The sequence below is a fragment of the Rattus norvegicus genome, chromosome 7 (genome assembly GCF_021556685.1).
Source record: "Rattus norvegicus strain SHRSP/BbbUtx chromosome 7, alternate assembly SHRSP_T2T, whole genome shotgun sequence".
NCBI lineage: Eukaryota > Metazoa > Chordata > Mammalia > Rodentia > Muridae > Rattus > Rattus norvegicus.
Genome location: NC_141540.1, coordinates 15,398,566 through 15,410,727, shown reverse-complemented (window position 1 = coordinate 15,410,727; position 12,162 = coordinate 15,398,566).

Genomic DNA, 12,162 nt, shown 5'->3' with positions numbered 1-12,162 from the left:
ACCCGACTGCTCTTCCAGAGGTCATGAGTTCAATTCCCAGCAACCACATGGTGGCTCACAACCATCTGTAAAGAGATCCGATGCCCTCTTCTGGTGTGTCTGAAGACAGCTACAGTGTACTTATATATAATAAATAAATAAAAAAAAAATCAGAAAGCCAGCATCTTGCCCCTCGTGTTATTCCTAGCATCTAGAAGGCTGAAGTCAGGAGGATCTAGGTTCAAAAACTGCTTCCTCAAAAATGTATTTCCCAGGACTGGGGCAATGGTTTAGTACAGTGCCTACCACACAAGTGTGAAGAGCGGAGTCTGAATCCTTGATATCACAGAGGAGCCAGATCCACATCACTGTAGCTAGCCCTGGGAGTATGGGGACATGTGGGTCCCAGGACTCACTAGCAGAGCAGTCTAAGCTGGTAGTGCACGCTGGGTCAAGTTCAGGGTCTGTTAAAAAAACCATGCTCTGCTGCGGAGATTGTGTCTTGCTACTGGGTCTTCTAGAGGGGACATATGTTGTGTCTTGACATGGTGCATGGGTGGAAAGGCAAGCAGACAGCCCCCCCCACCTCCTCGACCTCAAATCCTTTTATAAGGTGTGACTCCTTTGAGAGCTCTGTGCTCCAGACTCAGTCACTCTCTACACAATGTAATAGTAACCACAACATAGGAATGAATTTTGGAGGGGACACCATCATTTAAGTCATAAGAACAACAACGTAATAAAGATGGCCCCCAAACAAGATGGTGCTTTGTACTATAAGGAGCTGTGTCAAAGCTACTCTCAGAACAGATGGCAGGATAGCCCTGCCGTGTGCTGCAACCCAGGGGCAACCCATGCACCCATAGCACTCTCTCACTGGTACAGGGCACAACACCGGCACAACATCCCACAACTACCTGCTGTCTACCAATAGGTCCCAGGGCATCTGTGCCTAGTCACTACCAGATACAGCCTGGCTACCAGAAGCTCCATTTGGGAAATCAGCTTTCTCACCATCTTTTTGTGGGATGTGCTCTCTAGAAAGCTGCCTTTGCCTTGGTTGGTTGGTTTTATTTTTTTCAAGACAGGATTTCTTTGTGTATCCCCTGGCTGTCCTGGAATTCTCTGTGTAGACCAGGATGGCCCCAAACTCACAGAGATCTACCTGCCTCTGCCTCTGGAGAGTTGGGATTAAAGGCCACCATTTCCCAGAGCCTTGGTTAGTTTTTATGTCATTTTGATACAAGGTAGATCTATCTGAGAAGAGAGAACCACAATTCAGATCATGCCTCTGTAAGACTGGGCTTCATACAAGCTGGTAAGGCATATTCTTACTGGTTGATAGAGGAGGACCCAGTCCATTGTGGGTGGTGCCATCCCTGGGTTCTATAAGAAAGCCTGAGAAAGCCACAAGGAGCAAGCCATTAAGCAGCACTCCTCCATGGGTTCTGCATCAGCTTCTGCTCCCAGGTTTCTGCTGTGTTTGAGTTTCTGTCCCGACCTTCAGATATGGAAGTGTAAACCAAATGAACCCTTTTCCTCCCCAACTTGCTTTTGGTCACACTGTTTCATCATGGCAATAGTAACCCTAAGACAGAAGTGAACACAGACAGAAAGTTGTGTTGGGGAGAGGAAGGATCCACCATGCACTAAGCAGAGTCCTTGGCTCCAGCAGTAAACCTTACAGAGACCTTGGTGGCCATTCCAGTAGCTAAGACTGCCCCCAGGGAGAGTGTGACATAGAGAGCTGCCTTCCTGGCTGGGGCTAGTGTCTCCCCAGAACTGGATGAAGCCATACACAGTAGCACACACCTTTAATCCCAACACTCAGGAAGCAAAGGCAGGAGGATCTCTATGAGTTTAAGACCAACCTCGTTGAAACACGGAGTTCCAGGACAGCCAGGGCTATGTAGAAAGATTCTGTGTCTCTAAAAATTAGACCAAAAAAAAAAAAAAAAAAGAATTAAGGCAAGCGCTTACTTGTCTCCAGTCAAATGGCCTCTGCATCTTTTGTCCATTCATCCTTGATAATTGACTGGACTTCACTCTGTCCAGACCAACACCATCCAACGGGTAGAGAGAAAAAATCACCCTAAAATCTCCCACTGACTACTCTTCAAAAGGAAAAAGAAACATAAAGTTAAGTTTGGTGTTATGTTTTATTTAATGCTACATATCTTTAAGTATTATTTTCCTAACATACAATCAATCAATATAAAATTATTAATGAGCTTCCAGTCTGCAGCCACACCCAGGAACAGATCCTCCTATGCTCCAGCCCCAACCCTCACCCAGTCCCACCCACACCCGGAGATGGCTTGACCCCCTCAGGAGTTCGGATACCACCAGCTCACTGGAGAGTCGTCTGTCCATCCCCCACCACAGAACCTAACTGGGGATAACCCCCCCCCAATCCCATATGACACAGGACCTCCTACCCTGCCCTAAACACACTTTCCTTCCAATCCACAACTGCACTTGGGAGCAGATCCTGTGCTCCAGCACCCCCCAACCCCATGCACAACCCAGAGTCAGCTTGATTCCCAGGAGATCTGCCACAGCCAGGCTCACAGATCAGGAGCTCAAGATCCCCCTCCCACACCTAAAGACAGCCTAGCCCAAGGAGGCCCAAATTAACCAGGCTCACAGAAGGAACAGGTTCCAAGGTCAGTTAACACCTGAGATAACCAGATGTCGAGAAGCAAGCACAAGGACATAAACAACAGAAACCAATGCTGCTTGGCATCATCAGAACCCAGTTCTCCCACCACAGCAAATTCTGGATACCCCAACACATCTGGAAAGCAAGATTCTGATCTAAAATTTCATCTCATGAGGATGATAGAGGACTTTAGGAAGTGCTATAAAAACTCCCTTAAAGAAATACAGGAGAACACAGGTAAGTAAGTAGAAGCCCTTAAAGAGAAAACACATAATAACAATGCCAACCAACCAGAGCTTCTAGGGACTAAACCACTACCCAAAGACCATACATGGACTGACCCTGGGCTCCAACTGCATAGGTAACAGAGAATAGCCTTGTTGGGCACCAATGGAAGGGGAAGCCCTTGGTACTGCCAAGGTTGGACCCCCAGTGCAGAGGAATGTAGGGGGGAGGGCAAGGGGGGGTTGATGGGAGGGGAAGACCTATATGGGGGAGGGGATTGGGGGCTTATGGACAGGAAACAGGGAAAGGGAACAACATTTGAAATGTAAATAAATATATCTAATAAAAAATAAATAAATATTTTTTTAAAAGAGGAAACACATAAACCCCTTAAAGAAATACAAGAAAAAACAATCAAACAGGTGAAGGAATTGAACAAAAACGTCCAGGATCTAAAAATGGAAATAGAAACAATAAAGAAATCACAAAGGTAGACAACCCTGGAGATGGAAAAACCAAGGAAAGAGATTAGGAGTCAAAGATGCAAGCATCACCCACAGAATACAAGAAAAGAGAGACTCTCAGGAGAAGATACCATAGAAAATAGTGACACAACAGTCAAAGAAAATACAAAGTGCAAAAAGCTCCTAACCCAGAACATCCAGGAAATTTAGAACACAATGAAAAGACCAAACCTCAGAATAATAGGAATACAAGAGAGTGAAGATTCTCAATTCAAAGGTCAGGTAAACATCTTCAATAAAGTCATAGAAAAAATGTCCTAACCTAAAGAAAGAGATACCCACAAGCATACAAGAAGCCTACAGAACTCCAAATAGAAAGGAAATTCATCCCATCACATGATAATCAAAAATCCAAATGCACAAAACAAGAAAGAATATTAAAAACAGCAAGGGAAAAAGATCAAGTAACATATAAAGGCAGACCTATCAAAATTACATCAGACTTCTCACCAGACACTATGAAAGCCAGAAGGTCCTAGGCAAACTTCATACAGACCCTAAGAGGACACAAATGCCAGCCCAGGCTACTATATCCAGCAAAACTAGCAATTTCCATAGATGGAGAAACCAAGGTACTCCAAGACAAAACCAAATTTAACAATATCTTTCCATTAATCTATCCCTACAGAGAATAATAGAAGGAAAAGTTCAAAACAAGGAATTAATCTTTTCATAACAAACCCAAAAGAAGAGAAACACACAAACATACTTCCACCTGTATCAATAAAAATAACAGGAAGCGGGGTTGGGGATTTAGCTCAGTGGTAGAGCGCTTGCCTAGCAAGCACAAGGCCCTGGGTTCGGTCCCCAGCTCCAAAGAAAAAAAAAATAACAGGAAGCAACATCATTGGTACCTAGTATCTCTCAACATCAATGGACTCAATGCTCTAATTAAAAAAAAACCATAGGCTAATAGGATCAAAGACATAAACAGGATCCAGCATTTTGCTGCATACAGGAAACACACCTCAGTGACAAAGACAGACACTATCTCAAAGTAAAAAGCTGGAGAAAAATTTTCCAAGCAAAATGATCCCAAGAAACAAGCTGAAGTAGCCATTATTATATCCAATAAAATAGACTTTCAACCAAAAGTTATCAACAAAGATGTGGATGGACACTTCATATTCATCAAATGAAAATTCCACCAAGATAAACTCTCAATTCTGGACATCTATGCCCCAAATGCAAGGGCACCCACATTTGTTTAAAAAAAAAAGTTTACTAAAGCTCAAAGCACACATTGAAACTTACAGAATAATAGTAGGGGACTTCAACACTCCACTCTTATCAATGGACGGATCATAGAAACAGAAACTAAACAGAGACACAGTAAAACTAACAGAAGTTGTGAACCAAATGAATTTAACCTATATATAAAACATTTCACCCTAAAACCAAAGAATATACCTTCTTCTCAGCACCTCACATTACATTCTCCAAAACTGAGCATATAATCAGACACAAAACATATTCAAGAAGATTGAATTAATCCCATGCATTCTATCAGATCATCACAGGCTAAGGATGGTCTTCAATAACAACAAAAACAACAGAAAGTTCACATACTTGTGGAAGCTAAACAACTCTCAACTCAATGATAACTTGGTCAGGGAAGAAATAAAGACATTAAAGACTTTCTAGAATTTAACAAAAATGAAGATACATCATACCCAAACTTATGGGACACAATGAAAGCAGTGCTAAGAAGAAAACTCATAGCTCTGAGTGCCTTCATAAAGAAATTGGAGAGACTCTGCACTAGCAGCTTAACAGAACATCTGAAAGCTCTAGAACAAAAAGAAGCAAATACACCCAAGAGGAGTAAATGGCTCGAAAAGGGAGACATAACAACAGAAATTAAGGAAATTCAAAAAACCACTAGTTCGGGCTGGAGAGATGGCTCAGCGGTTAAGAGCACCTGACTACTCTTCCAGAGGTCCTGAGTTCAATTCCCAGCAACCACATGGTGGCTCACAACCATCTGTAAGAGACCCAATGCCCTCTTCTGGTGTATCTGATGACAGCTACAGTATACTTATTATAATAAATGAATAAATCTAAAAAAAAAAAAACTAGATCCTACTACAACAGCCTATATTCAACAAAACTGGAAAATCTAGATGAAATGGATGATTTTATAGAGAGATACCAGGTACCAAAATTAAATCAGGATCAGATAAACCATCTAAACAGTCCCATGCATAATAGCATTCTCCCTCTGGTACAGGGCCCAGTCACCTTCACAACATCCCACAATTACTTACTGTCTACCAATAGATTCCTAGGGCATCTGTGCCTATGTGTCCCTTAACCCCTAAGGAAATAGAAGCAGTCATTAAAAGTTTCAAAACCGGGCTGGGGATTTAGCTCAGTGGTAGAGCGCTTACCTAGGAAGCACAAGGCCCTGGGTTCGGTCCCCAGCTCCGAAAAAAAAGAACCAAAAAAAAAAAAAAAGTTTCAAAACCAAAAAATAACCCTCTGGCCAGATAGTTTTAGGGCAGAATTTTATCAGATCTTCAAAGAAGGCCTAACGCCAATACTTCTCAAACTACTCCATAAAATAGAAACAGAAGGAACACTATCTGATTTATTCTATGAAGCCACAGTTGCGCTGATACCTAAACCACACAAAGACCCAACAAAGAAAGAACACCTCAGACTAATTTTGCTTATGAATATAAATGTAAAAATCCACCTTTTCACCAAGATGGCGCCAAAATCGAGGAAGGAAGATCCTGCCCCTCCCAAAGACGAAGCCAAAGCGAAGGCCTTTAAAGCTAAGAAGGCAGGGGTTGGGGATTTAGCTCAGTGGTAGAGTGCTTGCCTAGCAAGCACAAGGTCCTGGGTTCGGTCCCCAGCTCCGATAAAAAAGGAAAAAAAAAAAAAAAAGCTAAGAAAGCAGTGCTGAAAGGCGTCCACAGCCACAAAAAGAAGAAGATCTGAATGTCACCCACTTTCTGGTGGCCCAAGACCCTGAAGCTCCAGAGGCACCCAAAATGTCCTCGAAACAGTGTCCCCCAGGAGAAACAAGCTTGACCACTATGCTGTCATCAAATTCCCACTGACCACTCAGGACAACAATGCGCTTGTGTTCATTGCGGGTGTCCAGGCCAACAAGCACCAGATCAAACAGGCTTTGAACAAACTCTATGACATTTGATGTGGCCAAAGTCAATAACTTGATAAGGCCCAATGGAGAGAAGAAGGCGTATGCTTGCTTGGCTCCTGATTATGACGCTGTAGATGTTGCTAACAAGATTGGGATCATCTAAAGTGAGTCCAGATGGCTAATTCTAAATATACACTTTTTTATTACCATAAAAAATTAAAAAATAAATGTAAAAATCCTCAATAAAATTCTCACAAACTGAATCTAAGAACAAATGAAAATGATCACTCACCATGATCAAGTAGGTTTCATCCCAGGGATGTGGAGATGGTTCAATATACAGATACATCAACATAATCCACTATATAAACAAACTCAAAGAAAAAAATAAATTTGATGCTGAATAAGCCTTTGACAAAACACAACACCCCTTCATGTTAAAAAGTCTTGGAAAGTTTAGGAATTCAAGGCACATACCTAAACATAATAATAACAACATACAGCAAACCAACAGCCAACATCAAACTAAATTTGAAGCAATCCCACTAAAATCAGGAACCAGAAAAGGCAGCCCAATTTCTCTCAATACAGTACTCAAAGTTCAGGCTAGAACTATTAGACAACAAAAGGAGGTCAAAGGGATACAAATTGGAAAGAAAGAAGTCAAGATATCACTATTTGTGGATGATATGATAGTATACTTAAGTGACCCCAAAAATTCTAGCAGAGAACTACTAAGCCTGATAAACAACTTCAGCAAAGTGGATGGGTATAAAATTAACTCAAACAAATCAGTGGCCTTCCTTTACACAAAGGATCAATGGACTGAGAAAAAATTAGGGAAACAACAAATAATATAAAATATCTTGTTGTAGCTCTAACCAAGCAAGTGAAAGATCTGTATGACAAGAACTTCAAGTCTCTGAAGAAAGAAATCGAAGAAGACCTCACAAGATGGGAAGATCTCCCATGCTCATGGATAGGCAAGATTAAGATTAACATAGTGAAAATGGCCATCTTACCAAAAGCAATCTACAGATTCAGTGCAATCTCCTATCAAAATTCCAACTAAATTTGTCACAGAGATAGAAAGAGCAATTCTCAAATTCATCTGGAATAACAAAAAAACCTAGGATAACAAAAACAATTCTCAGGCTGGGGATTTAGCTCAGTGGTAGAGCGCTTACCTAGGAAGCACAAGGCCCTGGGTTCGGTCCCCAGCTCCGAAAAAAAGAACCAAAAAAAAAAAAAAAAAAAACCAATTCTCAACATTAAAAGGACTTCTGGGGGAATCACCATCCCTGACCTCAAGCTGTACTACAGAGCAATCATGATAAAAACCACATGGCTTGGTACAGAGACAAACAGGTAGATCAATGGAATAGAGTTGAAAATCCAGAAATGAACCCACACACCTGTGGTCACTTCAGTTCCAGAGGATTAGATCCCCCACTCTGGCCTGCAAAGGCATCAGGCATACATGTGGAACACAGACATACAAATAGGCAAAACAATCATAAAACAAAAATAAGGGTTTTTTTGGGTTGGGGGGTTTTGGTTGGGTTTTGAGGGGAGGTTGTTTTTTAAGACAGGGTTTCTCTGTGTAGCCCTGGCTGACCTGGAACTCACTCTGTAGTGAGTTCCTGGCCTTAAACTCACAGAGACAGATACCTTGAACCACATACAGCAAGAAAAATAAGATTTAAAAAAAAAGTAGAGCTTTAAAAAAATAAATCTTGGGCTGGAGAGATGGCTCAGTGGTTAAGAGCCCCGACTGCTCTTCCGGAGGTCCTGAGTTCAATTACCAGCAAACACATGGTGGCTCACAACCATCTGTAAAGAGATCTGATGCCCTCTTCTGGTGTATCTGAAGACAGCTACAGTGTACTTACATATAATAAATGAATAAATCTTTTTTAAAAAAATAAATCTTTTAAAGATTGTGATATGGTTGACCCAGATGTCCCACAATGATGTAAGAATGTATACAGAAGGGGCTGGGGATTTAGCTCAGTGGTAGAGCGCTTACCTAGGAAGCGCAAGGCCCTGGGTTCGGTCCCCAGCTCCGAAAAAAAAAAAAAAGAACCAAAAAAGAAGGTTGAGAAGCTAAAGGGCCCAAGTGAGGACGCTTCAATCCCACTTGGGAGGGAGAAGAACACAATCAGAGGAGGTAGAGGGAGAGAGGGGTGTGGGTGGGAGAGGGAAGGGGGGAAGGGAGAACATGGTTAAGTACTGGGGAGGGTGGGGGGGACAGGAGAGAAGCCCTGAGGGCCAGCAGAATGAATGGACATATGTGACCTCACGACGTAGGATGTGGGGGTACCCTCTAGAACGTACCAGAGACCTGAGAGGTGAGAGACTCTCGGGACTCAAAGGGAGGGACCTTAGATGGAATGCCCAACATAGGGAGAGGGAACTCGTAGGATTCATCTCCAGTGGAAAGACGGGGCATCACATGGAGGGATGGGGTTGCCGTCCCACAGTCAAAAACTCCGATCCAGAATTGTTCCTGTCTAAAAGAATTACAGGGGCAGAAATGGAGAAGAGACTGAGGGAAAGGAGGTCCAGTGACAGGCCCAACATGGGATCCATCTCAAAGGGAGGCCCTGGGGTCTGACACTATTACTGATGCTATGGTGTGCTTACAGACAGGAGCCTAGCATAGCTGTCCTCCCAGAGGCCCAACAAGCAGCTGACAGAGACAGACACAGATATTTACACCCAACCATTGAGCTGAAGTGGGGGAACCCTGTGGTTGAATTAGAGAAAGGCTGGAAGATGCTGAGGGGGAGAGTCAATCCATAGAAAGACCAGCAATCTCAACTAACCCAGGCCCCTGAGCTCCCTCAGACCCCGAGCCACCAAACAGGCAGCCTACATGAACGGGTCCAAGGCCCCTGACACATATGCAGCAGAGGACTGCCTGGTCTAGCCTCAGTGGGAAAGGTGCACCTCACCCTCATGAGACTTGCGGTCCCAGGGAGTAGGGAGGGTTGGGGGAGGACATCCTTGTGGATGAAGATGGGATGGGATGAAGAACTGTGGGAGAGCGGACTGTGGGGTGGGCAATGACCGGACCGTAAAAAAATAAATAAATAAAAGTAATAAAAAAGGGGTTGGGGGTTTAGCTCAGTGGTAGAGCGCTTGCCTAGCAAGCGCAAGGCCCTGGGTTCGGTCCCCAGCTCCGAAAAAAAGAAAAAAAAAGTAATCAAATAAATCAAAGTTAATTTTTTATAAAAAGATTGTGGTATATTTGATGTTGTTTCACAATTTTCAGTTCCTCTGTGGTATCTGATATGGACCGTACTCTGCAGTGTCTCTCTGTTCTGATCAGGCGTGGGCTCTCTGAGGTGAGCCTGGCCCCCACCCCTACTATGGGGAGAACTGTGCTCGGGACAGGCTGTGCCACTGGCCTTTAGTCTCCTCAGCAGACAGCAGCTAGCTCCAACCTCAGAGGGCCCAGTCCCATGCGTTCCTCACTCAGCCCTGCACCCCCCTTCACCCCAATGCCTGAGTCAGTGCTGTGGGTCCTTCTGTCCACCGCCTCTTCATAACTGACCGTAAAGTTACACTGAGCAGCTGTGCAGTCCCCCCACAACGTGAGTGGGTTTTTTTCTCAGTAGACTAGCAGGGGGGAACTGTTGTGTATGCCCTTGCAACTTTTAAACCTATTGGCCCAACATGGGGGTGCACATCTCCAATCCTCGGGCTCAGGAGACATGAGCAAGCAGATCTCTGTGAGTGCAAGGCCGCCCTGGTCCACAGAGTGGGTTCTAGGACGGCCAAGGCTATTAGACCCTGTCTCAAAAAAAAAATACACTTTTTAAATTAAACTATCAAATGACACTTGGGAGCTGTATTGAGGAAGAAGGAGAAGGAAACTACAGAACACATACAGAGAGAGGTGCAGAGGTGAAGGGAGAGAGGAGTCTATCCACCAGTGCAGAACTGTTTTCCAGCACAAACCAAAAAGAAAAACCAAAACCTGTATACAAACGGGTCACCTGATGTCCTCCCCAAGCACAGTCACTCTAGTCTGCGCTGACAAGAGCCAGGGCATCCCAGCAAGGTCAAGCCCAAGGGTGTGTGTGCCTCTCGGGATTCCCGGGCTGAGTCAGAATGTTGAAGTTTTGGGGTGACTTTGAATAGCAGTGCTCACAGTATTTGAAGCAACAACATCCTGTCTTGTTTTATTTTGTTCCCACCACACACGGGGAGGGGGACGGGTGGAGGGGGACAATCATGTTGAATCGAGCAGGCTGACCTTGAACTCAAAGAGACCAGCATGCCTCTGCACCCAAGTGCTGGGACTGAAGGCTTGTCATGCAGCTACTTCTAGAAATGTCACCTGAGCCACCACTGCACCACCCCGCTGCCCCACTGCCCACTGACTCGTCCTAGCACTTTCTAAGTTTCTACCGTTGCTACCAATTCCAAGGCTAAAAGGGACACAGAAACCATATGTGGTAGCTCACGCACGCCATCCCACTCTGGGGGCTAAAACGGAAGGATCACCTTGAGTTCAAGGTCAGCTTGGATCACATAATAAGATCCTGGCCAGATGTCTCAAAAAGAAAAAGACCGAAGACCAGAACATTCCTGGGCAGGGAACGTAGAAACCACTGTGCTCTGGTCGCTGTCCTTTCTTGGGCCTTCACTGTGTTCAGTGTGGATGACGTCTGCTTTGGTGACACAAAGGCCCAGCAACGAATGACATCCACCTCCAGTTGGGACAACTGACCTCACTAGGGAATCACCCCTAGGGAGGCAGGTTCACCTTGAGATAATACACTTCTCCCTCTCAAAATTCCCCACCCTCAGGGCAGCGCCTGGGAGTTGCTGTGAGGCTGGCCCAGGTCGGCCAGGTGTTCTGGTGCCTGAGGCCCGACTCGGAAGAAAGCATTTCTTGTTTCTTGTAATGTCTTTTTCTTCCAGATGCTGGCCCAGAGCCTCAGCATGCTTTTAAACTCCCAAACACTCTGCACTTCTTCCTCTCTGTCTAAGCTTCGATGCCACCTGGGACTGCGTTTGGCCAGGGGGCCGACTTCCTGTCTCAGCCTTTCCCCTTTCTCTTTTCATTCTCGTCCCCAACTTCCGGGCAGCTGCAATGTGTCCAGCTTGCCCACCCTGGAGTCTTCCTTTGAAACTCCAATCAACCATCCCAGGTCTCATGTCAGCCCTGCCAGAACTCCCTGTGTTCTCCAGGACGCTTGTTCCTGCCTTGTTGAGGGATGGTCTTGTGCACTGCGTCCTATTCAGATTTTGATGCCCAGAGGTCTGCTCGAAGTCCCACTCTTTGGCAGGGTCAAGCATCTCTGGTTTCTAAATTCTGTAAAAGTAGTTTCCCATCACCTCTGATTGATTAGTAAAGAGCTGACCAGCCAATACACCGGGCAGAACTTCCAATCCCAGTCAGAGGGTCCGAGAGACACCAGACAAACACCATGAGAAGGAAGTATGGGGAGACCATATGGAGAGACCGGGAGGATTCGCCATGAGGTCTCATGTGGACCATAGCAAGCCAAGGTAAGAATCAGATGCAGGAGGGCTGGCGAGAGGGCTCAGCGGTTAGAGCACTGGCTGCTCTTCCAGAGGTCCTGAGTTCAAATCCCAGCAACTACAATGGTGGCTCACAACCATCTGTAATGAGATCTGATATC